We start from the raw sequence: 26932 nt of genomic DNA on the forward strand, positions 1-26932 counted from the left end.
AAAGAATAATGGCTGATAGCTACAACATGAATAGTACATTTTCTAAAATTCATAAATTTTCTTAGGAAACATTCTTGCCAATGGTTGCATGATAATTGTTTTCTTTGTGTTTTTTGATCCACCTGCTTTTTACACATTCTATAAATTTTCAGTCCTATATTTGGAACCAATAAATATCTCAGGAAACGGAAATGTATGTGATCTGTGGTACAGTCATTCATTCTTCCAGCACCTGCATTTGTAAACAAATATCACTAAAATTACATTTCAGAAGGACTTCTAGGCTTTTAGCAAAAAGGCAAAAAATTTAACAACCACTAGAAAGATTAGAAACTATAATTTCACAGGTTATTCATGAGAACAAAAGTAATGCCATCACTATATCTGAGTTTTGATTAAATGCTAGTCTATAACCTAGGAGCACTACAAATAATCACTAGATCATGATGGCATTTAAACTGAGACAATGGGAAAAGTCTTCACTTTAGAATTGAACTTAACTATAAATTAATTTTTACTTTCCTCTGAAATATGTAGCATATCCTTATTACTGATTATAAGGACACTTCTGTTATTAGTCTATACATAGTTTAGATCGTTAATTTCACTGGCAGAGGGTAACCACAATGAGAAAACTCCTACAACTGTAGGTATGAAACAGCTCTGTATTTATACTCTTCTAAAGGTGTCTGGGTCACTGAGAGGTCATACTTTATAGTGGTTTCTAGAATAACTTCTCATCTTCTCTTATTTTGACTGCTTTATTTCACAAACCCATTAGGATTAAAAAAACCCCAAGCATATCCCCGTTTATAAAAAAAATTAAAAACAAAAAACTAGATACTTTATTCCATCATTAGGAGTAGGGAGGAAGGACATCATTGCAAATTAAGTGAAAATAATTTAAAGTTCTTAAACTTCTGAATTAATTAAATAGCCTACCTAAGGATGACTACAGAAGTCTAAGAGTTTTTCTTATGGTTACAATGCATTAGTTGGCCATAAACCACTGATATGAGGTAACTAGACAGAAAAAGGGGGAAAACAGAGTAGTTAACAGTAAAGAAAATAGCCTAATTGCCAGAAATATGGGGGAAGAAAGCTAAAATTATGGATGAATAAAGAAACTTTAAATGAAAAATAAAAAAGTTGTCTATTCCATAAAGTAGAGAGCTATATATCTGGTGGAGCAAGAAATCATGTTGGATTCTGAGAAGAGACAGCAAAAGTAAAAATTTAAGTTTTGTGCAAGACATATGGATGAGTAAGATGCAGAAAAGAAATCTAAGACTAATTTGAATTAAGAGAACAGCTGCAAGAATAAAAGAAAATTCTGACCCAAAATCAAAAGGCTTTAAGCTAAGGCATTCAACCTCTTGACTTTCAACTTTCAACACCATTTAGAAACAGTAAGGTACCCCAACCAGCAGCGAATAAGTAAATTAGAAGAATAGGTGCTCTGTTCTGCAGGTAGACTCAATTATAGCCACAAAAAAGAAAATGCAGAGTATGACTTTAGAGAGTTCTATTTCTTACACCTCAGAAATGATCATATAAATATGAAACATTAAATGGAAACACTTTTCTGTTAAGTACAGATACTTTACCACATAACTGTAGGAAAAAAATACAACAGAAAAGAGATATAATTTATTTAACCATTATTCAATTAAAATCAGATGAATCAAGGGAATTAGAGAATGAATCAAAGACAGAGAGAAGAAAAGTATAGAGAGGGTTGTCAGAACAATGGCACTAAACCTGCCATCCTGTGGATTTACTACCTGTGTTATTTTTCCAATTACAGCCATTGTGATATAAAAATTCAGAAAGACTCTGGTATCTGAGACTAAACCTACTATTTCCTTGATTCTGGGATAAACAGCATGGGGAAAAAATGGGGGAGGGAGGGTTTAAAAACATCTAAGTGTACAAGTCTGAAAAAGCTAAGGATAGAAACAAAGAGATGTATCTCAGTGAAAACAAGAAGAAAAAAAAATCAAAGTGAAAAATTACCCCGGTAAAAACAAAGATTACCACACCAGGGTATTTGTTGTGATGGTGGTGGTTTACTGTAGTAGTGGTTAGAAGGCATAACACAGGCAATGGGCGAGAGCAGCAGCCGCAGCGCAGAAGGGACAGCAGAGGAATATACTTTACAGGAGATCTAGCAGGTAGCCAGCAGCAGCTAGAGTGTTTGCTAAGTAAACCTATGAATTTTAAATACAGACGGGGATAGGAGGAAAGCTGGGGGGCGGGGGGGGGGCGGATATCTCTTATTACTTAAGAGGACAGGAAAATACCCGTAGACTACTGAGACGAGGAAGGAAACATCTCAAACCCTTCTGGAGGCAAACAGTCCTTTAAGCCCGAGGACATGCTAAATGAACCTTTTCACCAAGAGGCAGTGAGGCGCTCTGTGAGGCAGAGAGAGAAAGAAGGGAGGGAGAACCAGAGAGGAAGGGAAAGACACACACACACACACACACACACACACACACACACACACACACACACACACACGCTCATCCACACACAGCTTGCGAGGAGGACACAGCCAGTCAGAGAGCGAGAGTGCAGGGGAAGAGAGACGACATTGGATGAGAAAATTTTGTACAAAAAAAAGAAACACCAACCAGAGGAGGTGCCTCACCTATTTCCCAATATAATCAAATCCAGAGTGGAAGGAAGCATAAACTGCAAGAAACCAGCAGTAAAAGTGCTATTTAAAGCTCTAGGCGGAGAGGATGCGTTCACCTGCGTCCCTTGTTCAGTGAGCGACAGTGGGAGCGAGAGGATTCCCTCTGGATGACTCCAAACTCCGCAGTTCTCTGCTCCCTCCCAGGCTGAGCAGAATCGCGAGGGACTGCCTGCTGCCTGCTGCCTGCTGCCTGCTGCCTGCCTGCCTGCCTGCCTGCCTGCCTGCCTGCCTGCCTGCCTGTTAGATGTGAACTCGAGCCGGTCGGTGGCTGCCAAAGGGATGGGAGCCCGGGACTGAGAGGCAGGTAGAGCGTGGACTGAGATTCTGTCATATCATCGGTGAGTGACTGACATTTCTTCGACAGGGGCTGGTGCCTGGGATTGCGCTTGGGCATCTTCTGGCATTGGCCAATATTGGGCAGTATAGCCCCGGCAATTCGTGCTTCCTACTAGACTGTCAGAATCTTCAAATTGTAGGGGGAAGCCAGTTGGGGTCTACTGAGGGCAGGGGTTGCTTTTGATTCTGATTTTGGTGTTATTTTGCCTGCTTTTTTCTCTGCTGAAATTTTTACGTCAGAAAAGTTGAAGCAAGAGTAAAATGTGACCTATTTATGCATCTCCTAATGTCCCCGAAACCAGAAACAGTTGCTTAAACTAGGCAGTGGGGAAGATGGCATGCCAGGAAATTCTGAGGAGTCTCTGCAATAGAAAATAAATATTCTGAAAGTAGGAAGCAGTTTGCAGGTGCTGAGTGTCTGACTGATGCCTGAGAAATATCTAGGTGGGAATCAAGTACCTCTGACTCCAGGGTCCTGGCAATGTAGCAACTTGTTAAAAAGCAGTAGTGATGTGCTGAAAGTAGAGTTCTACCAAGTTCAGGACACTTAGGAAAACAATAGCTTGAATTATAGCAAGACTGGGTCTGAAACCTCAAGCAGATAGTCAGAAATATTCAGATGCCCTATATGTTATAGGTGTCTTTAATTAAAAGTGTTGAGTACTGACTTGAATACTTGCAAATATTCTTTAAGATGAGCTGAGAATTATCCCTTTGGCAAACAAGCATTTGATTTCCTCCTTTAACAGGACAAAAACCCCAAAACACTAATCTATGTTCAGTTGTACATCCCTTTAGAATTAATTAAAAAAAACCCAAAAAACAAGAATTTAGTGTAACTACTAAAAAGCAAACTTCCAGGATCTTTGTGTTTTATTTTCACCAATATGCTTTATAAGTATTTGTGTGAATGATTTTTAACTACTTTATATAATTTCATACTCAGTTATTTTTTTTCTAAAGGATAATGCAAGGGAGCCATGTGAAGAAGTTATATGTTCATTGAAGGCCCAGCAACAAAAGTAATATCAAACAATTAAAATTTGGGTGACATTTAAAAATTAGTGGAGATGTAATTAATTATCAGTGAATTATGCCAGAACTCATACAGAAGTACTTTTGACATCCATGTTATTAATAAATGAGTTAATCATGATTAATATTATCCTGAATATCAAAGGAATTAGCAATGATTAGAGCTATCAAAGAGTTTGGAGTAAATTTCAAATAACATACTCATGTTCATTTCCATATGTTATTTTTTTTTTCTGGGATCAACGTGCTCTGGCTCTAATTTCATCTAAATTCTGAGTGCACCTATATATCTTGCCTAAACTTAAAAGCTCTATGTGTGTTCTGGGGTGAAATAATTAAGTATGAAACAAATTTATTCAGAAGGGGAAAAGTGAGTAGAAACAAACCCTAATTAAGTTTACTGGATTTTGTAAGGCATTATTATATATCTAATACCTCAGAAGAAATATAAAGATTAGAGAAAAGGCAGTCAAGAAAGGGGAAAAACTACAGAAATAAGTGAAGAAAACTGGAGAAAATGAATTAAAATATATGTATAAAAGTTGTGTTTCGGTGTGGAAAGCTACTGAATAGCAAAAAGTTTATTTTGGATATAAATGGGAATAGAGCAAAAAGTAGGAAATGTGAACAGAACCATTTTTTCCCTTCAGTTTAAAGACTCTAGGGATCTTGATCTCAGAACTTGAGAAGAGAGGGTTACTAACCTGGGTGTGACCATAGATGATAAGAAACAATGTTAGAACTCTCAACAGTAAGAAGAGATCAAGCAATAATAATCAACAGAAACTCAAATACAGACTTTTAAAGTTGGCAATTAGATCATTATGCATTGAATATATATGACTAGTGGCTTACTATGAACCAGGTCATTGAAAATCCCAACTTTTTGGATTTAAGAGTTGGTGAAAAAATATATGGATATTTACCACGGTAAGCCAAGGTCTGGCTCTTAGGTAGTCCGAAACCATTAGGGGAACATTTAACATACCTAAACATATAATTAATTATTTACTTAGTTTAAAATTATTTTTTAAAGTAATCACTATTTCCTGCTTTTTACCTGTGTATCTAGTTTTAGAAGAATGATGGTTCTGATTAAAATAATTGTTTTATTTAGAAATCTAAAATATATGCATCTTAGGGTAAATTTTAAGTGTTGGGTAGAAATGAAAGCTGTTTTAGAAACAAGAACCAGAGGGTGTCAGTAAAGGGTAGAAAGCTCTCTGGATGAATAAAGGTAATTGTATGCTTTCTGCTTGAATCAGTATGTGTAGTTCCTTTAGTTTCTACAAGATAGGATATAAGATAGATTTTTTAAGTTAAAAAAAAAACAAACCCTGAAAGTTGTCTTGACAGAAACAAAGCAAAGGCAACTGTAAAATGACATGTCAAAGTTAACTTGATTGAATGATATGAATCATTTTAATGCCATCAGGTAGCACCTTGTAGTCCAATAGAAAGTGAACCAAGGCATTATTCCACTGAAATATTTACCAAGTTTGATTCTGAAGTGGTTTTCCGGAATTTGGCCATATTGTTCTCTTACAGAATAGCACAAAGTATTGGTTTCTTCTACTCCTCTGAACAATATATCCTTTTAAAATTTTTCTTATCATGAGTTCAGAAGGTCCTCTTTACCCTCATGGTTTCAAACATGTGAGAATGTTTTAATAATGTGATACATTAAAACGTTCATTTCAACATCTCAAGTTTGTATAGCTGTTTCTCTTATTCCTAAAGCTAAGGATATTTAGAATTTTTAAAAAATCCTGATATCTCCTTAATTTTTTTTCTGTGCTATTCTTTATGAGTATTCTAATATGTTGCATGAACTTCTTAGCAGTTTATAACAGGAAAGAGGCTGGTCGGAAGCTCAAAGCAGTAGAGTCCCTGCAGAGGTTTATTTTCTGAGCATCTGTGATCAATAACTCTACATTAGAGGCTTGTGCATTTTAAAAAATAATGAAATGCATAAAACTCCTTAACACTTAAGACTTATGACTTTAAAAAATTTACAAAATCTAATCAACCCACTTTTTATCATCCTCCAACCACATGTGTGTGTATATTCTTAATTTTATGACTTTAGATTTTCAAAAAGCCACCCTTTTAATATATTTAAGAAGAATTGCTTTGGTTTTAAGTTATGGTTTTATAGGGTCAACAAAAGTAATGAACTGTGACTAATTTGCCAGTGTTTCAGGGATTCAGTGACTATTAGAAGGATTTTATAATAACTTCATTAATTTATCCATTTACTTTCCAAAAGGATTGAAATTGACCATTGAAGTAGAGGTATATACATCAGATGTGGAAATAAATTATATCTAGATAACTTGTTATGAAAATTCCATGAAACTTCATTTTTATCTTTCTTAATAGTTATAGCTGCTAAAGTAGGGAGTTTTCAATTGGAATAGACACAATTCATTAGCTAATACTCAAATACTCGTTTGTGTGTTCCTTAGTTTTATGTATTACAGTTCTTTTATAGTAGCCATTCTAACTGCTGCTTCTCAAACTTCAATCTGGCCATAACATAAGGGTTCTCTCTTCTTCAATGCCTTGAAATAGAAATGTGCTATAACTTCATCCCCAAAAATAATACCACCATTCTGTTTGACTTAGGGAACATTCAAAATCTCCTACATGTAACCTAGATATATATTAGCTCATGTCTATGATAAATCCCAGGTACTATAAGATTATCTGATTTTTATATAGGACTTTGAAGAAACTTGTACTGACAGTCTCCTGGTGTCATTTTCCTATTGCAGAATTTTTAAAGAGAACTGACAACATTATTACAAAAAAAAAAAAGAACAATAGAAAATCATGTGTTGGTTTGGTTGGTTTTTGCTTTTGCATTTGAAAACAAAGGGGTTAATGTGGATTTTCTTGATGAGTTTTACTTGCCAGCTCTTCAAAAATCCTGGTGTATATGAATACCTTCATCATGAATATACTTGCTTAATTGGTAGAAGAATCTTGACATTTTCAAATGGAGTCAATTGCTCGGTAAGGTGCTCTGCTGTAGAGAGAGTTACCAAAAGATGATATTGGTTCATTCTCCCCCTTGTGCCAACTAAGGGCATAAATCTTTCTTGACCTTATTTCTAAACTTTCTTAAAAATGATCCTATAAAACCTCATTCCATGGCATGATTTAAGATATATTTGGATGAACTTCATGCTCATAGAGACATTACCTGTATCCCTTTGATCTTGAATACCTACATTCCTTTTCAAGTTACAAAGAAAGAAAGCAACTACTCATTAACCAGTTTGAACCATATTAAGTTTCTGGGAGCAATAATACCTGGTGGGGAGGATACAGAGGTTAAGATTTCCTTCAATCTGAGGAGTTGAGAACTATCTTTCCTGAACCATGAATAAAAAAGTTGATTTAAGTAAGTGAGTCCATTATACAGGGACAAAAAAGCTATTCTCTATGAGTCTTGCACTTTTTAATCTACTAATGAGGGAAAACATTTGACATTCCCATTGGAGGTTTAACAGAGAGATTCCCAGCATCACTTAAAATTAGAATATTCTACTGATTACTATATATGTTAGTTAGGAACAGAATTTTTCTCTGTCATTCAATTGACAAAATTATTGAAAATATTAATAGGAAAGATGTTCTGAATACACTGGTACAGGTCATAACATTCAACAGGCAAATACAAAGCTCAAAAATTAATATAATGGGATTTCTAATAACAATGGTAAAAATAAACAGTATTATTAGTAGTAATAAAATAATTTACTATTGGAGTTATTCATAGATTTGTCCAAAATCCTTCAGTATACTGCTGTGAATCTGTGTAGCATGTTTACTTTTTCATGGAGATTTTACTTTTCTTCCCTCTAACCATTTCCCAACCCCCTCTTTTTTTCAAGGACTAAATGAATAAAATGACCCAACTGGGCCTTCTGAGCATATAAAAAGGGTATTTCAAAGGATTGTTGATATTCTAATTCATCATAAATTTAACATTTCAATGACAAGGTTTGTTGAGGGACTGAAGAGTTTCAAAACTTATATAATGCAGAATCAGATTCAACCCTCAATGATTCAGATAATGATAATTTGGTAGATTCTAAAGAAGCAACTGAATGACAACAGGGATAGATTTTGTTTTCTATAATCACCCTGTTTAGTTTGACTGGAATCTCATTATTGTAAAATATAACAAAGGTGGTTTCTAACTTACTTGAAGATAGGAAACACCAAAAATCAACCTCCCAAGAAACTTCATTTAATCAAATCTAAATCTGTTTTTTAAAAATATTTGTATACAATACTTCATGTTTCCATTGTTCCTCATTGTTTAGATTATTATTGTCCCATCAATTTTGTATGTTTATATATATTTATGCCTATACATGTGCATATTTTTCATACATATATATTGAAAGAGAGTTTATATATTTACATTACTGATATTTAAATTTTATGCAGTTTCCACAAAGTAGCAAAGATTCACACAGACCCATTGAGTGTTAAACCTGGAGTAGACTTTTAACATTATCTAATCCAACCCTTTTATTTTACAGATGAAGGAACTGAGCTCCAAAGAGATGAACTGACTTATCCAAAGTCATACAGTTAGTTGAGGGCAGAGCTAGGACTATAAAACTTTTCCCATGAATTTCATTCCAGTTCTCTTTAACACTATAAAGGCTCTTTCTTTAAAGTTTTTTTCACCATTTTTCACTGGGACCAAGCTTAGTATCATGAGCATATAATTATCATATACACACACACATATATATACATACACATACATGCATACATATATACACACACATATACACACACATATGTATACACACACACACACACACACACAAGGACATTTGCCTGGAGGAAGCTTTTGATGTTACATTTTCTGTAATGAAAAGTCCAAAGTTTAGAAAATCAGTGTCCATTTATTGAAATATTTTGCTGATAGATATTGAAGCAATGTGCCTGTTACTTGTAAAGTACTTCAGAGCACACAAGAACAGTTTGAAGACATCATTGCACAGATCAACAATGATCTTTTGACAACAAGGAGTTATGTTAAGCTAAACCTCAGTTTAGAAGCAAGGGATGAATCAAGGAAGTAGGAGATTTGAAAGTTGACAGCAAGCTTTGGAAATACCTCACCTAAAATGATATTTAGTGTACATTTAACTGTATATATGTAAGGAACCAACCATTTTCTTTTGCCAATAGTTGCTGAATAGGCACTTTTTTCAGAGTGATAAAATGTTCAGTTGTTATGGCACACAATGAAATGGAAACTATCATTCATGTAAAGCAGTGTAGGCAAGGAATAACTTCTGCATTATTGCAAACTTGGATGGAGGTAGCAAAAATAAAGGATAAGTTGCTCTTGGGGGGAAAATTTTCTAATAAGTTTTTCAAAATGAGAATGAATTATAATCTCAAGTAGTATGCACCAATCTCTAGGAGTCATCTAGGAATGCAAATAAAGTGATATTGTACAAGAATATCAATGGACTTCTTTCCTGCAGTAGGAAATGAAGTTGGCACAGAATAGAATTGATGCTATAATACTAGTAAATGGGCATTCTGAATGATCAAGAAAATCTTAGGCTCAGTTTGTTTTAACTTCTTTTAAAAAGCTGTTTGAGGTATTTTACTTTGGAAAATAAATCTACTGAGTCAGGGAAGGGAGAGAATCCTCTTGTTCTAGTAGCAAAGTAAAAAAATTACATACATTCTGCTCTTTTAGTATAGCAGAAGACCTTATTAAATATCCAGAACCAAATTATTAGGTGAATAAATTAACTATATTTTCTAGTAATGCACCTAATACTAAAAGTTGTCAAAAATTCTTTCATGGGAAAAATCATTAAGGCTGTTGATGGATAATTGGAAATAATATTGAGAAAATATATTATTTTTAAAGAAGAACATTTCAAACCAAGGACAAAGATGATAAGATGAGGCAACCCACTGTATTTTAGGTTATTCAGATATTCTCACAGATGACACTTTTTCATATTTTAACTGATAAATACTTTTTAAAATTTATTTTTCAAAAGTAGTTGAGAGAGAAAAATTCAGAACCACTCTTTTTATTTTGTATATGCCATATGAAGATGATACTGAGCTGTAGCTAACATTTATGTAAGTAAATATTGCTAAATTAGTATATAACTTGTAATCTCTTGCACAATGAGTATGTAACATGTATACATTATTTATCGCAGTTTTGGCAGAGTTTTTTTTATACTGGAAACTCAAAGGACTCTAAACAAATGAACTTCAAAGTGGCTGGCTTGGAATCTTTAATATTTTTAAAGAGTAATTGGTTTACCAAATTGGTTGGGGAATAGAAGCTTCTTGGTATTATAAGACACATGAACCAATATTGGTCTTATGGATTCTTACTGTATAAAAATTACACATACACACACACACACAGAGAATTATTTTTATTTTGCACTTTCCCCTCTGGGCTTCCTGGGAAATACCCCAGAGAGCAAAATAAATGAAAAGTAATACATACCATGATGTTTAAAAAAGCTAACAATAATTAAGATGTAAAATTTTTAGTATTGGATTTAGCCCACAGGGATGTTGGTATTAGTGTTTTTCTTCCAATTGAATCATCCCACCTATGAATATTGCACAGCATTGATTCTTTTAACTGCTGCTTCTGCTTCCCAGAAGTCAATGGCAAAATTATGTTGCAGTAAGTTGTACTTCTAGATTCAGTTACTCATCATGAATGCCCTTAGTGGTTTATCTCTCGTTAAACCTTGAATTTTAGTTACTAACTCCCATCTATTCTTTGATAATCCAAGCAAAGCTAAGATGAAATGAATGCGGCTACAGTTTTAGTCAAAGCATGATGTGCCTTTATATCACTGTGTGTGTGTGTTTCCATTTGGCAATTGGTGTTGGTTACAAAGAATATTTAAAAGACTAACATGTTGAATAGAAATTTTTGTTGTCGCTATTATTATTGTTGTTGTTCTTGTTCAAACCTGCTAGATTTTATTGCTGTTGACAGGAACTCCCAGAATGCAAATCCCATCTACTAGTGCAGATGGGTAATTACTGTTTAATTTATCACTTTAGAGTTGCCTAGGGGTACAAACAAGTTAAGTGACTTGTCTCTATGCTCACACAACTAATATATGTCAGAGGAAGGGATTGAACTCAGGTCTTCTTAATTAAAAAGCCAACCCCATTGCCACAACACTGTGCCTCCTTTCCTAGTAGTCACTAAAAACATATGATGCTTTTGCCTGGAATCTGATGTCACTTAGACTACAATTTCAACCTAACAAAATATGTACTGTCTTTCATGGTAATGATTTTTGCTTGTTTGTTTTCCCCCTTTGTTATTATTGCAGTTTGATGATAATATTTCAATAATTTAACAAGTCTGGGATTTTATCAGTTTGGTTACTTCCTCCATCACCAATATAGATCACAACTCTATATAAATAATCAATAACATTTATGTTGTGCTTGTGTATCATGTAAGTACCAGACACTATGCTAAGTGTTTTATAATTATTATCTCATTTGATCCTCACAAGAGCTATGGGAAGTAAATGCTATTATCCCCATTTTACAGATGAGGAAACTGAGTCAAGCAGAGGTGAAATGATTTGCCACATTTCTAGTGTTTGAGACTGGATTTGAACTAAGGTCTTCCTGACTCCAGGTTCTGCATGCTATCCACTTTCCCATCTGGTTGCCCCATTGTCTTAGTAGATGATGCCCATGTTTAATGGTTACCAAAATTCAACTGAATGGAAACAGGTTTTCCCGTTTTGTTTTGTTTGACTTTGCTTTTTATTGTGAATTTCCTTCAGTTAGTTCTCACACAGAAGACATATGCATGTAACTTTCCAGACTGTTAGGCCCTGATAGAATTTGTCCTCTGGCATAGTCTATATAATCTACTAATCTCAATGCCATGAGGAAGCATTCAAATGTTTTTAATGGAGGTGAGTAGTCTTACTAAAGTAGATTTCTATACCCTCGCTTCTTTCTTATTACTCTTGGGAGACTGCTAAATGGCTTTCAATAACTTCTGACTATTTGCCTATGGCACTTGAAAACTTTTTTTTAGTTTTGAAAAGCTATATATTTAATATATCTCCATTAAAAAATTTAATTTTCATGTTTTTCTTGAAGCAAGATCAGTAGCAAAACCCACCTTTTATATAAGTGAAAATGGAGGCACAAAACTGAGAATAATTTTCTTAATTACAAGCCATATTTAATACAGGGCCATGAGGGTAAATATAATATTGAATTGTTCTTCCTGTTTGATTAAGGCCAAATAAAGCATCTTCAAACAAAAAATTACTCAAGCTATAAAGCTTAGAGCTAATGTTTAATATTTAATAATCTTCAGGTTCTATTTCTCTCTATATAAAACAATTGACAGAACAAGTTATATATTTGGAGTCAGAAGACCTGGGTTTGAATTCTTGTTCTGCCCTCCTTTTTTCCTGTGTGACCTTAGTAGAGTATCTTTCTAGGCTTCAGTTTTGTCATTTGAAAAATGATAGAGCTAGGCTAGATGATCTTTAAAATGACACAGTAGATTGAGCACCATCTATGTTTTCAGGAAGACCTGAGTATAAATCCAGCTTCAGACACTTACTAGTTATGTGAACCTGTGAAAGTCCCTTAACCCTTTTCTGCCTCAGTTTCCTCAAATGTAAAATAACAATAATAATGGAGGTTATCTTCTAGGGTTGTGGTGAGAATCAGATGAGTTAAAATTTATAAAGATTTTAGCACAGTGGCTAGCATATTTGTTGCTCAGTCATGTTCCACTTTTCCAGGACCTTGTGGTCTTTACTGTCAATGGGGTTTCCATATCAAAGATACTAGAGTATCTTTCTATCCTTTCTATCCTTCTACAGTGGATTAAAGCAAATACAAGTTAAGTTACTTGCCCAGGTTCACAGAGCTAGTAAGTGTCATGGAGTTAGTCTGAGGCCAAATTTGAATTCAGGTCTTCCTAACATCAGGCCCAATATTCTCTCCACTGAACTACCTAACTTCCTCCTATAGCTAGCACATAGTAGGTGCTTATTCCCTTCCTCCTCTTTTGAATTTTCTAGCTCTCAGTCTATCATTAATCATACATCTTAACTCAAATGATTCTGACTATACCTACTCGAATCTCTACCTATCACTGTATATTATCTATTACTCCTGTGTAAACCTATAATCGTCCAATGTAACTTAAACTGTCCTCTATCCTTACTTCCTTGACCTGCTATCATTCATAATGCAAAAGGCAACAATATTGTTTATAACATTACAAATACATTTCCTATTTCTCCTTTTTCTCTCTTGCTTCAAAAGCCTTCTATATGTTTATTCATTCTTTCCTCTTCTATCTCCAAGGAAGTTTCTTTCTTTTTATTATATATATATATATATAATATATTTTATTATATATATATAATATATATTATATAATATATGTTGTATATAATATATTGTATAATTATATATAATATATATAATATATTTTATTATATATATATATTATAATATATATATATTTTTTGCTAAAGCCAGCTCCTCTCCTCTTACCTCATCTTATCTGATGCACTGAATTTTGTCTCCTCTTATCTCTTAGCATGCCACATTTATCTTTCCCTCTCTTGCCCTTATTTTTACATTCTATATGTTGATTCTTTTTTGCCTACATTTGTGTTTATTAGGTCTAGTGCTATTGAAAAGTGACCTACTTGACCCTATTATCCCAGTAAGCTATCATCCCATATCTTTTTAATTTCTTTGACTAATTCGTAGGAACAATACTAATAACTAACCTTTATATTGCTCTTTAAGGTTTGCAAAATTCTTTATATGTATCTTATTATTTGATCATCACAATGTGGTGAGGTAATTGCTTTAATTAACCTCATCTTACAGATGAGGAAACCGAGACTCAGAAATGTTATATGACTTATAAAGGTGATAAAGCTGGGAACAGTTTGAGGCAAGACTGAAAATCAGCTTTCTTGCTTTTAAGAGTATGCTTTGTCCACTCCACCACATCATCTATCAAAGCACACTCTTGTTTCTATTACCTCACCATGTATTCACTTTCAAACCCTTTGCAATATATGTTTTGACCCCACCATTTGCCCGAAACTGCATGTCTCATGATTACTGCTAATATATTAACTGTTATGTATTAACTGCTAATCCTAATGATTTGCTTTCCTTCATCTCTCTTGGACCTATTCATCTCTACTGGTTTCTGTGATATTGTCATCTCTTGATTCTCCTCCTGTATGATCACTTTTTCTTATCTTCCTTTGCAATTTCAAATTCCTTTCCTGCCTCCTTTTTATGTATAGTCCCAGTGAAAATGCTCTCTCAGGGTCAGGAGATGGATAGTCATTATAGGAGAAACAGCAAGGAAGCCAGTGGCAAAGGATCACAGAATACATGGAGGAGGGTAAGGGTTTTGAAAGCTAAACAAAGGGTTTTATATTTGATCCTGCATGTAATACTGAGCCATTGGAATTTGTTGACTAGGGGGCAGAAGGGAGAAGTGATATGTCCATACCTGCATTTTAGGAAAATCAATTTGATATTTGAGAGGAGCTTGGATTGGAATGGGGAGAAAATTGATGTTGGGAGTACAGATAGTGGACTATTGGAAGAGTCCATGGCATGACTGTCATGAAGAACTTTATCAGAAGGGTTGAATGGTCAGAGGAGAGAGAAGGGAGTATATTAGATGGTATGAAGGTTGAATGATTTGCACTTTACTCCTTAAATGCCATGGAGTAAGGACAAGAGAGAGTGAAATGTCAAGGATGAGAACTAGGTTGGGAACCCGAGTGAGTGAATAGGATGATGGTGGTACTCTTTATAGTAGAAGGAAAGTTAGGAAGAGGGGATGGTATATGGGGGAAAATAATTAGTTGTTTTAGGCTTATTGAATTTAAGATGTCTATGGGACCTTCCATGTGACTTGTTACGAAACAGTTCATTAGGAGCACAGGACTAGGTAAGACTGAAGTCTTCTGCACAGATACTATGAGAGAATATTGGTGCTAAAAACTTTCAAAATATTTATTTCCTTTTGAAAGTTTATTTTTTTTAGATTGTAACTAAAATTCTAACTGTAACTCTATTACCATCAAAATGAATGTCCAATAGATATCTTTTTTTTTTATTTTTTTTTATTTTTTTTATTTTTTGCGGGGCAATGGGGGTTAAGTGACTTGCCCAAGGCCACACAGCTAGTAAGTGTCTGAGGCCGAATTTGAACTCAGGTACTCCTGAATCCAGGGCCTGTGCTTTATCCACTGTGCTACCTAGCTGCCCCCCAATAGATATCTTAAACCCAGTATGTTCAAAACATAATTCATTATCTTTCCCTGAACCCTCTTCTCCTACCTTCTTTAGAATCATAAAAAGCAACGCCATCCTCCCAGTCCCTAAGGCTTACAACCTAGGAGTCATCCAGGATTCCCCACTATCTCTCATGTAGCTGTTGCTAGGACCTATTTCACTTTTTTTTTTTGTGGGGCAATGAGGGTTAAGTGACTTGCTCAGGGTCACACAGCTAGTAAGTGTCAAGTGTCTGAGGCCGGACCTGAACGCAGGTCCTCCTGAATCCAGGGCTGATGCCTTATCCACTGCACCACCTAGCTGCCCCTTATTTCACTTTTTAACCTCTTGCCAATTAGCTCTCTTCTTTCCTTAATACTGCAACCACTCTACTGCAGGTCCCCCTCACCCATGCCTAGATCATTGCCAGAGATTGTTGGTAGGTGTGCCTGCCTCAACTTTTTTCCCACTCCAATCTGTCTTCCATTCAGCCACTAAAGTGATTTTTCTAAAGTGTAGGTCCAACCAATCATGTCCCTCCCCTACACAATAAACTCCAGAGTGGCTTGCTTATTGCCTCCAGGAGCAAATACAAAATGCTCTATTGTCATTCAAAGCTTTTCATAACCTAGCTTCCCTCTACGTGTCACCTTACTCCCAACAAAATAAACTTCCAGTGATACAGGGATCCTGACTGTTCCACCAAGAAGACATTCTACCTCTTTGCTCCTGGAAGTTTCTCTGGTTATCTTCAGTCCTAAATGTTTTCCCTCTCCCACTCTCACTAATGACCTCTTGGGCTTCTATTAAGTTCTAATTAAAATTGTACTTTCTATAGAAAACCTTCCCCAACACCTCTTAATTCTAGTGCTTTCACACTGCTAATTATCTCCTATTTATACTGTATATTACTTACTTTGTATATATTTGTCTGTATATATCATCACTTATTAAACTGTAAGCTCCTTGAAGACAGAAACTATCTTTTGCCTCTTTTTGTATCTCCAATGTTTAGCAAATAGTAGGCACTTTATAAATGTTTATTAATTTATTAATGATTGGTTGAAAAGAGACATGATGTTTGTTGTTGTTAAGATGAGCTTGCTGGTTCAACTTGTACTAGAAGAAAGATGATTTCCCTGAAGGTTGCAGAATGGGAAAAGAATCTGTTGCTTCTTTGAGGGGGAAAAACATTAATAAAGAGGAGGCAGTTTACCAAGCCTTGAAAAATACACTCTAAATATTTTTTTAATCAACAAAGTGTTCATTTGGTTCTTGAGAAATTAGTATGTAACTTTAAGTTTGGCTTTGAACAGTTTGATATGGTACACCATAATGGGCAATTCTGCTATAAAGCTGGTGAATTGATATCCCTAAATGATAACACTAATGATTTGTCATATGCATTTGCACAAGGAAGTAAAGAGCTGTCCTAAATGAAGATGAAGAGAAGCAGTTGTAAGAACCACAAAGCACTGATAGTTTAAAAAATAAGAACCACAATCCACTGTTTTTATGTGCTTTAAGGTATATAGATTATTTTGTAAAAATTGACTCTATAAGATAGATAGCCCTAACCCTCTCTTAAGTGTGTATCTGATGAAAATCTACTGCATACTTAGCTGCCTTTGAGTCTTATGGAGAATACAAGGAAAATGGAAGATCAGGATCTATCCTTGAAAGACTTGAAGTCAGGTTCTAAAGAATTAGGTACCAAATATAAAAGCCCAAATTATGTGACATAGTGTTCTGGGAATTTTAAGTGACGAAAATTTACTATAAAGTGAGAGTAATTAGAAAGCTTTCTAGTTGGAGATAAAGTTGAACCTGGGCCTTATTTTAATTTTAAAACAGTAGGAATTAGGTAAGCAAAAATGGAAGATAAAGCTATACTTTTGATGGAATAAGAAAATGCATAAGCAGAGATAAAACTGATTAGGGAACATGACAGAGACAGAAAGCAAATAGTTTAACTATAGTGTAAGCAACATTTGTAGAACACTAATAGGCTAAATAGAGCACCGGTGCTGTGTGCATAGTGGGTTCTCAGTAAGCATTTGTTGAATTGAAGGGAATCAAATTGAATATAAAAGATACTGCAGTTGGAGGTCCTCTAAGACCACAATGAAGTGTCTTCTACATAAAAAGAAGTCATTGAAATTTTGGTGTAGGGAAAAACAACTCACATTTCAAAAGGCATTAAGGATGGCAAAGTGTTTTTTTATTTCAATAGCCCTATGAGGTAGGTAGTACAAATAATACCCCTACTTTACCTTTGAGGAAATGGAAACTCTGAGAGGTTAAGTACCCATATTCATACAACTTGTAAATGTCTATGGCATGAATCAAACCCAGAATTGACTCCAAGTTCAGTTCTCCAGCCTATAACACACTGGGCTGAAAAGAAAATCATTTTAGGAAGACAAATTTAGCAATTGTGTAAGATCCATTAAATAGAGGAAGTCTAGAGGCAAGGAAGCAAAAGTTGAAGGCTACTGAAGCAAAATAATTGGGACCTAAACTAGGAAGATACCTAATAAGGAGGAGGATATCCAAAGGAGATTAACAGGAAGTGAGAATAAAATAAATAAATTGTAGGTGACAGATCAAGGTACACTCCTTAGCATAGTAGTGATAGTTGAAGCCTTGAATATAGATAATATTTCTGAAAAAGATAATTGAAGCTAAACTCACACTTTATTTTCCTTGAAAGAGTTGATTCTAAATGTTCTCCTTCCTTATAAACTAGAGAGGCTAAACACCCTGAAGATTTATTTATCCTAATTGACACAAAAAATCAGAATTGTAAAGGACTCTAAGAGATCATTTGGTACAATTTTGTTTTTGAATTGGTGAATGTCAAAATCATATAATACCTTAAAATTAGCATCTTAAATCTAGCTCTGATGGGTGTCTATACTCTTTTGAAGATTGCTAGGAATGTATTCTCCACACACTTCTCCATCTTAGGTTCTGTAATATTAGGTTCAGTAATATTAGGAGGTAGGAAAGATATCTAAATCGTGTATCCATACATATTTGTTCTCTAATTTTTTGGTTACCTAAGTATGGAGGACAGTTATTTATTAAAGTTATCTTAGTATAATAAAGATATGTATGTATACATATATATATATACATATGTGTATATATTTATGAAGATGGCTTTATTATAGATTACTTCATAATAGCAATTACTTTTTCTTCAGCCTAAATGGAAGCCAAGCATTATCATCTGAATTCTTTGTGGGAATAATAATACTATACTTCATTTGTTATATGTGAGGATAAAATGAGATAATGCATCTTAAATATTTGTAAAACATAAACCATTATATAAATGTCAATCCCAATGCAAATATTCTTTACAGTTTTTTAATTTTCAAAAAAAGTTTGTGACTTTTGACATGTCTTCAGACCCTGAATTGATTCAAAACTAGTAAAATTACTTTCCATCTCCATTTTCCAAATTTGTTGACTTTATTATTATCATTATCATTATACAAATGTGATTTACTCTCTCCTCAGATTACAGATCAAAATAGGAAAATTTTTCACAAGTCTTATAGATAGCTATCTTTTCCCCCGTGGGTGCAATGTCACTATGTAGGTGATAGTAGAGAAGGTATTTTGAATCTGACTACTTTGGCTATGATATTGGCAGGAAATAAGCACAAATTGTGTGTTTTCCATTGTGAATCATATGATTCTTTGAAAATTTGTATCTTTCCTCTATGAGCCACCAATCTCTCTCTCCAACTGGTCTACCAAATCTCCACTGATAATTTAACTTTTTCTGGGCATTCAGACACAAAAGAAGAAAATATGGAAAAGAATGATGTGTTTAAAAAGTTGTGCTAGTTCCCCATTAGAGATGTAGGATTCTGAGAAAAAGACAGGTGAAGAAAGCAGCAGACCAGACAGGAGAGGGAGCTGAAAGAAAGCAGTTGCATTCAGTTCAATGAGTAAGTGATTAAATAAATATTCATATCATGAACTGCTGAAAGAAAATATGCCTGGAGATGATGTTTCAATCTAAAGTAAATGTGTCTTTTCATCATTTTTCTCTGTATTTGTTTTATATGATAATAGTCCTTAAGATATAATACATGGTTGATTTTCCAAGTTATGTACAAAAATGTGATGTATTTGCTAATGCTCCACAGATGTTTATAGTAAATATTGATTAAGAAGAAAAATAGGTGAATTATTGTACTCTTTCTCCCCCTTTTTCTCACTTGTGCTTCCTTATACAACCTAGATGATCAATTTCCTTTCTTTCATGAGACAAAACAAAACTATTCATTGCTTAGTCCAGTTAAACAGATTTCTGTGTTCCATTTGTAACCTTTTTTTTCTATTTCCATATTATTTCTCTTCAGTTAATGCTCAGTTGCACTGTCCTAGCTCAGAGAAATATTTTTTACAGGTATAAAGTTTGCTGAAGTAGATCATTTACTTGACAGATTATTTCCTTTCTCTAGAAATTCCTCTCGTGTCAGAAGTATCTTTGCTCAGTTGATTTGAACACAAGTTGGCTGCTAGATTGGGGACAGCATGGTACAATGGAATGAGTTTCAGATGTGGAGTCAGAGGACTTGACTTTGAATCTTTGGTTCTCTCTTAATTGCCAATGTAGCCTGGAATAATTCACTGTAAATCACTATACCAATCTGATCCTCAGTTTCCTCATCTATAAAAGGTGCTGTTGGATTAAATGCAATGTAACATGCTTTATAGCTCCAAATCTTTGATATTAGAAAGAAAAATAAACAGATCAATTTTATGTAATCATATTTTCCCAAAATGAGTATATTTAGATTCTCATTTCCCTTAATAGAGATTAATTTCCTATATTACATGTGCAAATACAGTACATAAATAACATCATTACTTGTGTTATCACAAATATATAAACATATACATATGTAAATTACTGTTGTATAAGGAATGAATGAACGAGTAATAATATCACTTGCAATGTATAGACTTTGTCTGAAAGAGATAAGATCTAGATGCTCCTATTATATTGGAGGACTTTTAATTGGGGTCCTGGCTATAGATATTATCTGCTTTCATGGAACAGCCAAACTATAAATAGAGATACCAGTAACTAGCCACTTGATGATGAAATCTTTGGTCATGGCTAGTTGTAAAACAACAATTAATATTAAAAAAAATCCTCATTTCTAGAGACCTCCTTCTGCTTCTGAAATGGTATTATTCCAGAAAGGTAAGAAAGGTGTCAGAGAATAATTAGAATCACATATTTTTTGAACATCTATAAAGATTTACTTAACTGTTGAAACACTGAATGTGAGATCCTTTTTCAGAGACCAGCAGACATACTTTCTTGGAATGGAATCATTTGAATATTTTCATCCTTGTTCTAAATGTACCTAGAAGAGAAAATGAAGGAAATGTAAATGAAAGGTATGAATCATGTATCCTCTGTAGAGAGAAAATAAAGTCATTTATATTTTTAATTGTCCAAAAGCAACAAGAAATAAAATTTCATAGCATACTGTTTACTTTGTACTGTATTGTGTCCATAAGAATTTATAAAAATTCTACTTTGGAGAGAATTCTTGCTTATTTATGAATATCTATTGGAGAGGATGATGAGGTTGAGAAATTCTACAAGGAACTAAGATCCAACAAATTCAAACATATACTTTAATATTAAGTGATATCAATGAAATGGTACACATAAAGAAGGAAGGAATTTTTTTTATATAATTCTCAGGAGTAGGAAATAAAAAATATCCATGGCTTCTATTATTTCTTATTCTATTTTATGGTATCACACAGAACCCTCACGTCTAGGTATCATGAACACATTCTTTAAGAAGAGAGTAAAACACACACACACACACACACACACACAGAGCTTTTCAAGGACCAAATCACGTCCCTACAAACAAAAATAGTTATGTCTTTAATGACAAGAAATGAATAGCTACTCAAAAAACTGTCACATATGTTTATATATATATATATATATATATATATATATATATATTCAAAGCACCACCTTTTTAGAACAAATAAAGTAAATTCTGATTTAGAATAAAAATAAGAAGAAAATGAAATACAAATTAAAGCATTCATTCCCAACCTTATTCAAATGTCACTAGTATCCCCCTACCATTCTCATGGAAAATAGATACAACATATATAAGTAGACAGTCATCATTTCCTAAGGAAATTTAATTGATGTAAATCAATTGCAACAGTGAGGATACCAAAAGTACTTTGAAAAATTTGGTAGGCAAGAGTGATATTGGTAGAAATATAAATTATTACAAGGTAGATGGAAGAATATGAGTGGTATTACCTTAAAAATTTTGAGAAAAAGTAGATAAGAGGTTTACCAAAAGAGTTTATGAGAGACAAAATTAAGACTTTTTGTTTTGTTTTGTTTTGTTTTTTGCAGGGCAATAAGAGTTGTAACCTACCCAGGGTCACACAGCTGGTAAGTTTCAAGTGTCTTTGGTGGGATTTGAACTCAGGTCCTCCCGAATCCAGGGCCGGTGCTTTATCCACTATGCCACCTAGCTGCCCCCAAGACTTTTTTTTTTTTTTAAATAAAAGTTAACCTCGGGGCAGCTAGGTGGCATAGTGGATAAAGCACCGGTCCTGGATTCGGGAGGACCTGAGTTCAAATCCCACCTCAGACACTTGACACTTATTAGCTGTGTAACCCTGGGCAAGTCACTTAACTCCCATTGCCCTGCAAAAACAAACAAACAAAAGTTAATCTGGAAAGAGGAAAAAAGATGAAAATTTTAAAAGAAAATAATAATATTTATATAATATCTACTCTATGCCCAGTCCTGTGCTAAGCACTTTTCAAATATTATTTCATTTGACCTTCACAACAATCCTGCAAGGTAGGTGTTCTTATATCTTTTTTTAGTCAATAAAACTGAGGAAAACAACTATTAACAGTTTAAAACTTCCTTGGGACTTTTGGGACACCCTATATACATATTTTATTTTTTACTTTCATATGGACAATATCTTCCTGATAGATCAGTAATAATTATGGAAATTTTAGTCAAGAAGACTTTTGATAAGCCTCAGATTATACCAAATAGGTTATTCCCTATTGTGCAAGTTTTTCTCCAATTGTAATTCGAAAAATCTAGCTTCAAATGAATCAAGAGAAATGAAACTAATTTAAAAAAATAATTCAGATTGGTTTGACTTTCTGATCTTGGTTACATCTAGGTTGCTTGTAATAGACACTGAGGATATATAAACATGGGCAAAACATGTATTGTGAAGAAATAGTTTTCATTTCATATATGATTCATAACTGCTATTGTAATTCTCAAAATTTAAACCCTTAATAAAAAGAAAATAAGATGAGTACACATTGTATTGCAGAACAGTATAAGAGTTATATTAGAATAAAGGAGATGTGGGTGTAGTAGTGCCTTACACTTTAGGCCTGGATTTCACTGTTAAACCATTTTACAGGTTGTAATGACAATGTAAAAAAAAAAAACACTACATTTTTAACTCAGTAAAGAATACATTTAACTGCTAACTTATAGGTCTCACAGGTAGCAAGGACACTATCAATATCATTAAAAGGGTGGGTAAAAACTTAAACCCCAAACCAAAGAAGAATGTATACCATGTCTATATTATTCTAGCCAACTGTCTCACAAATAGCTACTCTGGCTAATTCAGAAGAAATTATTTTTGCACTGATAAATGATGCTTTCCCCACGAATTCTGCATATTCTTGATTCACCTCTTATATGACTTGACTTTGTCAATTAACTTAATGCCCTACCATATAAAATATGGCAAGTATATTATGTAGCAAAAGGATGAAAAAAATCCAGATGAGAAACTGAATTCAAGGCAACTCTAACAGATTTCACAGCCCCCGATTCAATGACGAGCTTTTAGTCTGAGGCTTATATTATTATTATCCCCTTTGTTAGTTATGCCCATCTGTCTTGTGTCACTAAGACATCATCCTCTGAACCAATGTTGCCTGAGTATGAACACCCTGTAATCAATAGTTACCAACCTTAGGAGATGTTATAGAATTGTATAAAGGACCCATTCTCCTCTTCTTTCCTTTACTAGACAAATGGAGAAAACTCATGCTGTTACTTATTGTATTCTTTTTGCCTGTATAGAAAATACCTGAAAGCTGAATAAAAGTAAAAATAAAAGCAAAAAGATGTAGGAAGACTTGCTTTTGAGATAAGGGGAAAATAAAGGGCCTGCAGGTGTTAAACACAGAGACACTAGACGTTGTCACCTACATTTCTATGTCACACCAGTAATATTTTCCTTTCTTCACTGTGTTTTTATAGAAAGTTGGGGAGTCTGTTAACACAAGGTAGGGCAAGTGAGATTATGTATCTGCCACTGAGCAGACTCCATAAGCAGAAAAATAGCTATAGCAATATGAGATTCTGCACTACTTCTGTTGACGAATAGGCTGCCTGGAGATAGGAGAAGCAAGATGTCAAAAAATTTAAAAGAAATTTTCTGTAGCATTCTCAAATCTCTATGAAGATCCCTAGATATATTTTAAAGGCTAAACATCTTAGATATATTAGGCAAAGCATACCTCTAGCCCTTTATATATATTGATCCATCTTTGTGTCGTGAATTGGAATAAACAATCTTTGAGGTCCCTTCCAGGTCTAAAATTCTATGATTCTCTGAGGTAAAATATGGGAATGTCACAATATCTCCTGAAGTGTTGGTGGGAAGGCCAGTCAGCACTGCATTAGTTAATCAAGTTACTATTGCTTTCCTTTCCTCATCTATCCCATTATTGGTGTGATCAAGTACAGCACCACAGAGATAAGCAAATTTTTATGCCAATCTCAAAATTATCTAGCAAGTGAGGAATGATAATTTAGGTACCTAGGAAGGTTGTTACTGAAATGCTATTTAGAAATAAAACTCCATAAAATGGCAAAAGGTGATGAAAATAAAACAGAAAATATGGGTAAATGTAAAGTTATTGAGAGGATATTTATATCTGTCTCCAAATATAATATTTAATGAAATTTCCAAAGACCAGAAGGTAGGTTAAAGCAATCTAGTTACCTCAACAGATCTTTAAACACAGCTGCAAGTGACTAATTCAGGGTTAGTTACACTAATATATGATGATAATAAAAATGCTATATAAATGGTTAATTTGACATAAATAGATAATGATGATGATGGTTGTTTTTCTTTGTTCCTGAAGAGGACCAAAATGGTATCACTATGTTGGGGGTCAAAGTACAGTGTGTTTGAATATAACTAATCAAACTAGTGAGAGCATAGAAGGCTGTACCACAAATTGGGCACAAATATTCCACATGAACATTTAGAGTGGAAATGTCTGTCGATTTGCACATCTCACATTTCTTTTGAGCTACTGCAATTTGGTTTTGCTCATAGAGCAAAGAATGTTTGAAGCAGGCACACCATGCTGTGTGGTCCTTTGTTAGCATCTCCCATGTCTCACAACTGATTCCAAAGTTCTTCAGAGAGACCTTGAAAGTCTCCTTGCATCACTTCTTCTGACCTCCATGTTTGCCCTGTGTGAGAATTCTGTAAAATTTTCTTTTAGTCAAATGCAGGTTTGGCATTCTAAAGATATAGCTAGACCATTTGAATTGCACTCTCTGTAAAAGAGTTTGAATGCTTGGCAGTTCAGCTCCAGAAAGGACCTCAGTGTATGGTGCCTTAATTTATCAGGTGATCTTCAGAATCTCTCTAAGACAATTCAAATGGAAGTGATCCAACTTTATTTGAGAACCTCCAGTAACCACCACCTACTTTCAGAGGTATTCCATTACATTTTTGCATAATTCTAGTTTTTAGGAAGTGTTTCAGGAAGACCTGAATTGAAATTTGATATCAAGATAGTTAGTACCCATGTGACCTTGAGCAAGTCATCTAACCACTATCTGGCATGGTGCTGGTAGGCTGTCCAGATTTCACAGTTATACAACAATGAGGTCAGCACAATAGTCCTGTAGACCTTCAGTTTAGTAGGCAGCTTGATACCTCCTTTCTCCCACACTTTCTTTTGGAGCCTCCCAAGCGCTGAAATGGCTTTGGCAATGTGTGCTTCAATCTCATCATCTATGTGTACATCCCTGACAAGTATACTTACCAAGGTAAGTGAACTTATCCACAGAATTCAAATTTCTACATTTGTTGTAACTAATGGATCCACATATGGATGATGCATCACTGCCTGGTGTAGAACCTTTGTTTTCTTGGTATTAATTATTAGGCCAAAATTAATACAAACAGCAGAGATACAATCCATAATTTGCTGTATCTTAGCCTCAGAGGCCACATTGAGTGCAAGATTATCTGCAAATAAAAGTTGAACATCAATTCTCCCTCCACTTTAGTCTTGGAGCTGACCTCGATACCTTTTTTTTGCCCTCTTTGAAGGCATCTGATTACATCACTGAAAACATTATACTAAAAAGCATGGTAACAAGCACACAATCCTGCTTCACTCCATTGGTGACTGGGAAAGTGAGAGAGCGTTTTCTATTATCCAGAACCTCTGCAAGCATGTTATCCTGGAACTGGCATGCAATACCAATGAACTCCTCTGGGCAACCAAATATTGCCATGTTTTTCCACAAGCCCTGTGGATTGTTGGTATGAAAGTGGGGCTTGGTCAGATCAATGGACTTTGTGTACAGATTTCTGTTCAGCTCCTGGCATTTCTATGATGATGATCTGCTAACCTAAATATTCATTTTGGAATAATAAATGCTGACATTATATAGCACTACAAATTGTTCATAGTGCTTTGCATGATTTAAAGTACTTTAAAGTAGGCATTTTAGGCTTTATCATCTCCATTTACAGATGAAAAAATGGGCCTCATAGTAGTTAAGTGAATTGCTTAGGAACATACAGTTCCTAAGTATCAAAGTCAAGATTCAAACTTCCATCTTCCTAATTCCAAACTTAGCACTCTCTCCATGCTGCTGCTTAAATTAATCAAGGTCTTAGTTTTGATATTGATATTCATATAGTTTTTGTCCTATGACCTACCAAGTAAATTTCAAATAACACTGTATGAAATTCACAGGCCTCATTAATGTGGTAGCAACAAATTTTTCCATCTTCTTCCAACCCTATCTTCCATGTATTCTTCACTTCCACCAGCTATACTCTACTCTGTCCACAAATGGCTAGTATTTTTCTGCTTCCCTATCTTTGCTCATGCAGTTGTCTCTAGTTAGCATTCCACACATTTTCTCTTATGTCATAGAATTTCAGATTTGGGAGAGAACCTCAGGAATTATATACTCCAAAACACCCTTGAAAAGGAAGCCTCCCCCCCCTCCAACACATGAACTCAATACTATTTATTGGTGGTCATCCAACTTGAAAACCTACAGTAACCACCACCTGCTTTTAGAGGTAGTCCATTCCATTTTTGCATACCTCTAGTTTTTAGGAAGTGTTTCAGGAAGATCTGAATTGAAATTTGAT

At 34.4% G+C, this 26932-nt stretch overlaps 1 protein-coding gene across 1 annotated transcript in view; it reads left to right on the top strand.

The window, feature by feature from the left end:
- The first annotated feature begins 2969 nt into the window (after positions 1–2969).
- CNTN5 (contactin 5) overlaps positions 2970–26932 on the top strand; it is a 1623595-nt gene continuing 1599632 nt past the window's right edge. The window contains 1 exon segment of the mRNA XM_043997073.1: positions 2970–3039. The gene's annotated coding sequence lies outside the window, so the exon portion shown is untranslated.

This window comes from Dromiciops gliroides, chromosome 3 (genome assembly GCF_019393635.1).
Source record: "Dromiciops gliroides isolate mDroGli1 chromosome 3, mDroGli1.pri, whole genome shotgun sequence".
Taxonomy (NCBI): Eukaryota; Metazoa; Chordata; class Mammalia; order Microbiotheria; family Microbiotheriidae; genus Dromiciops; species Dromiciops gliroides.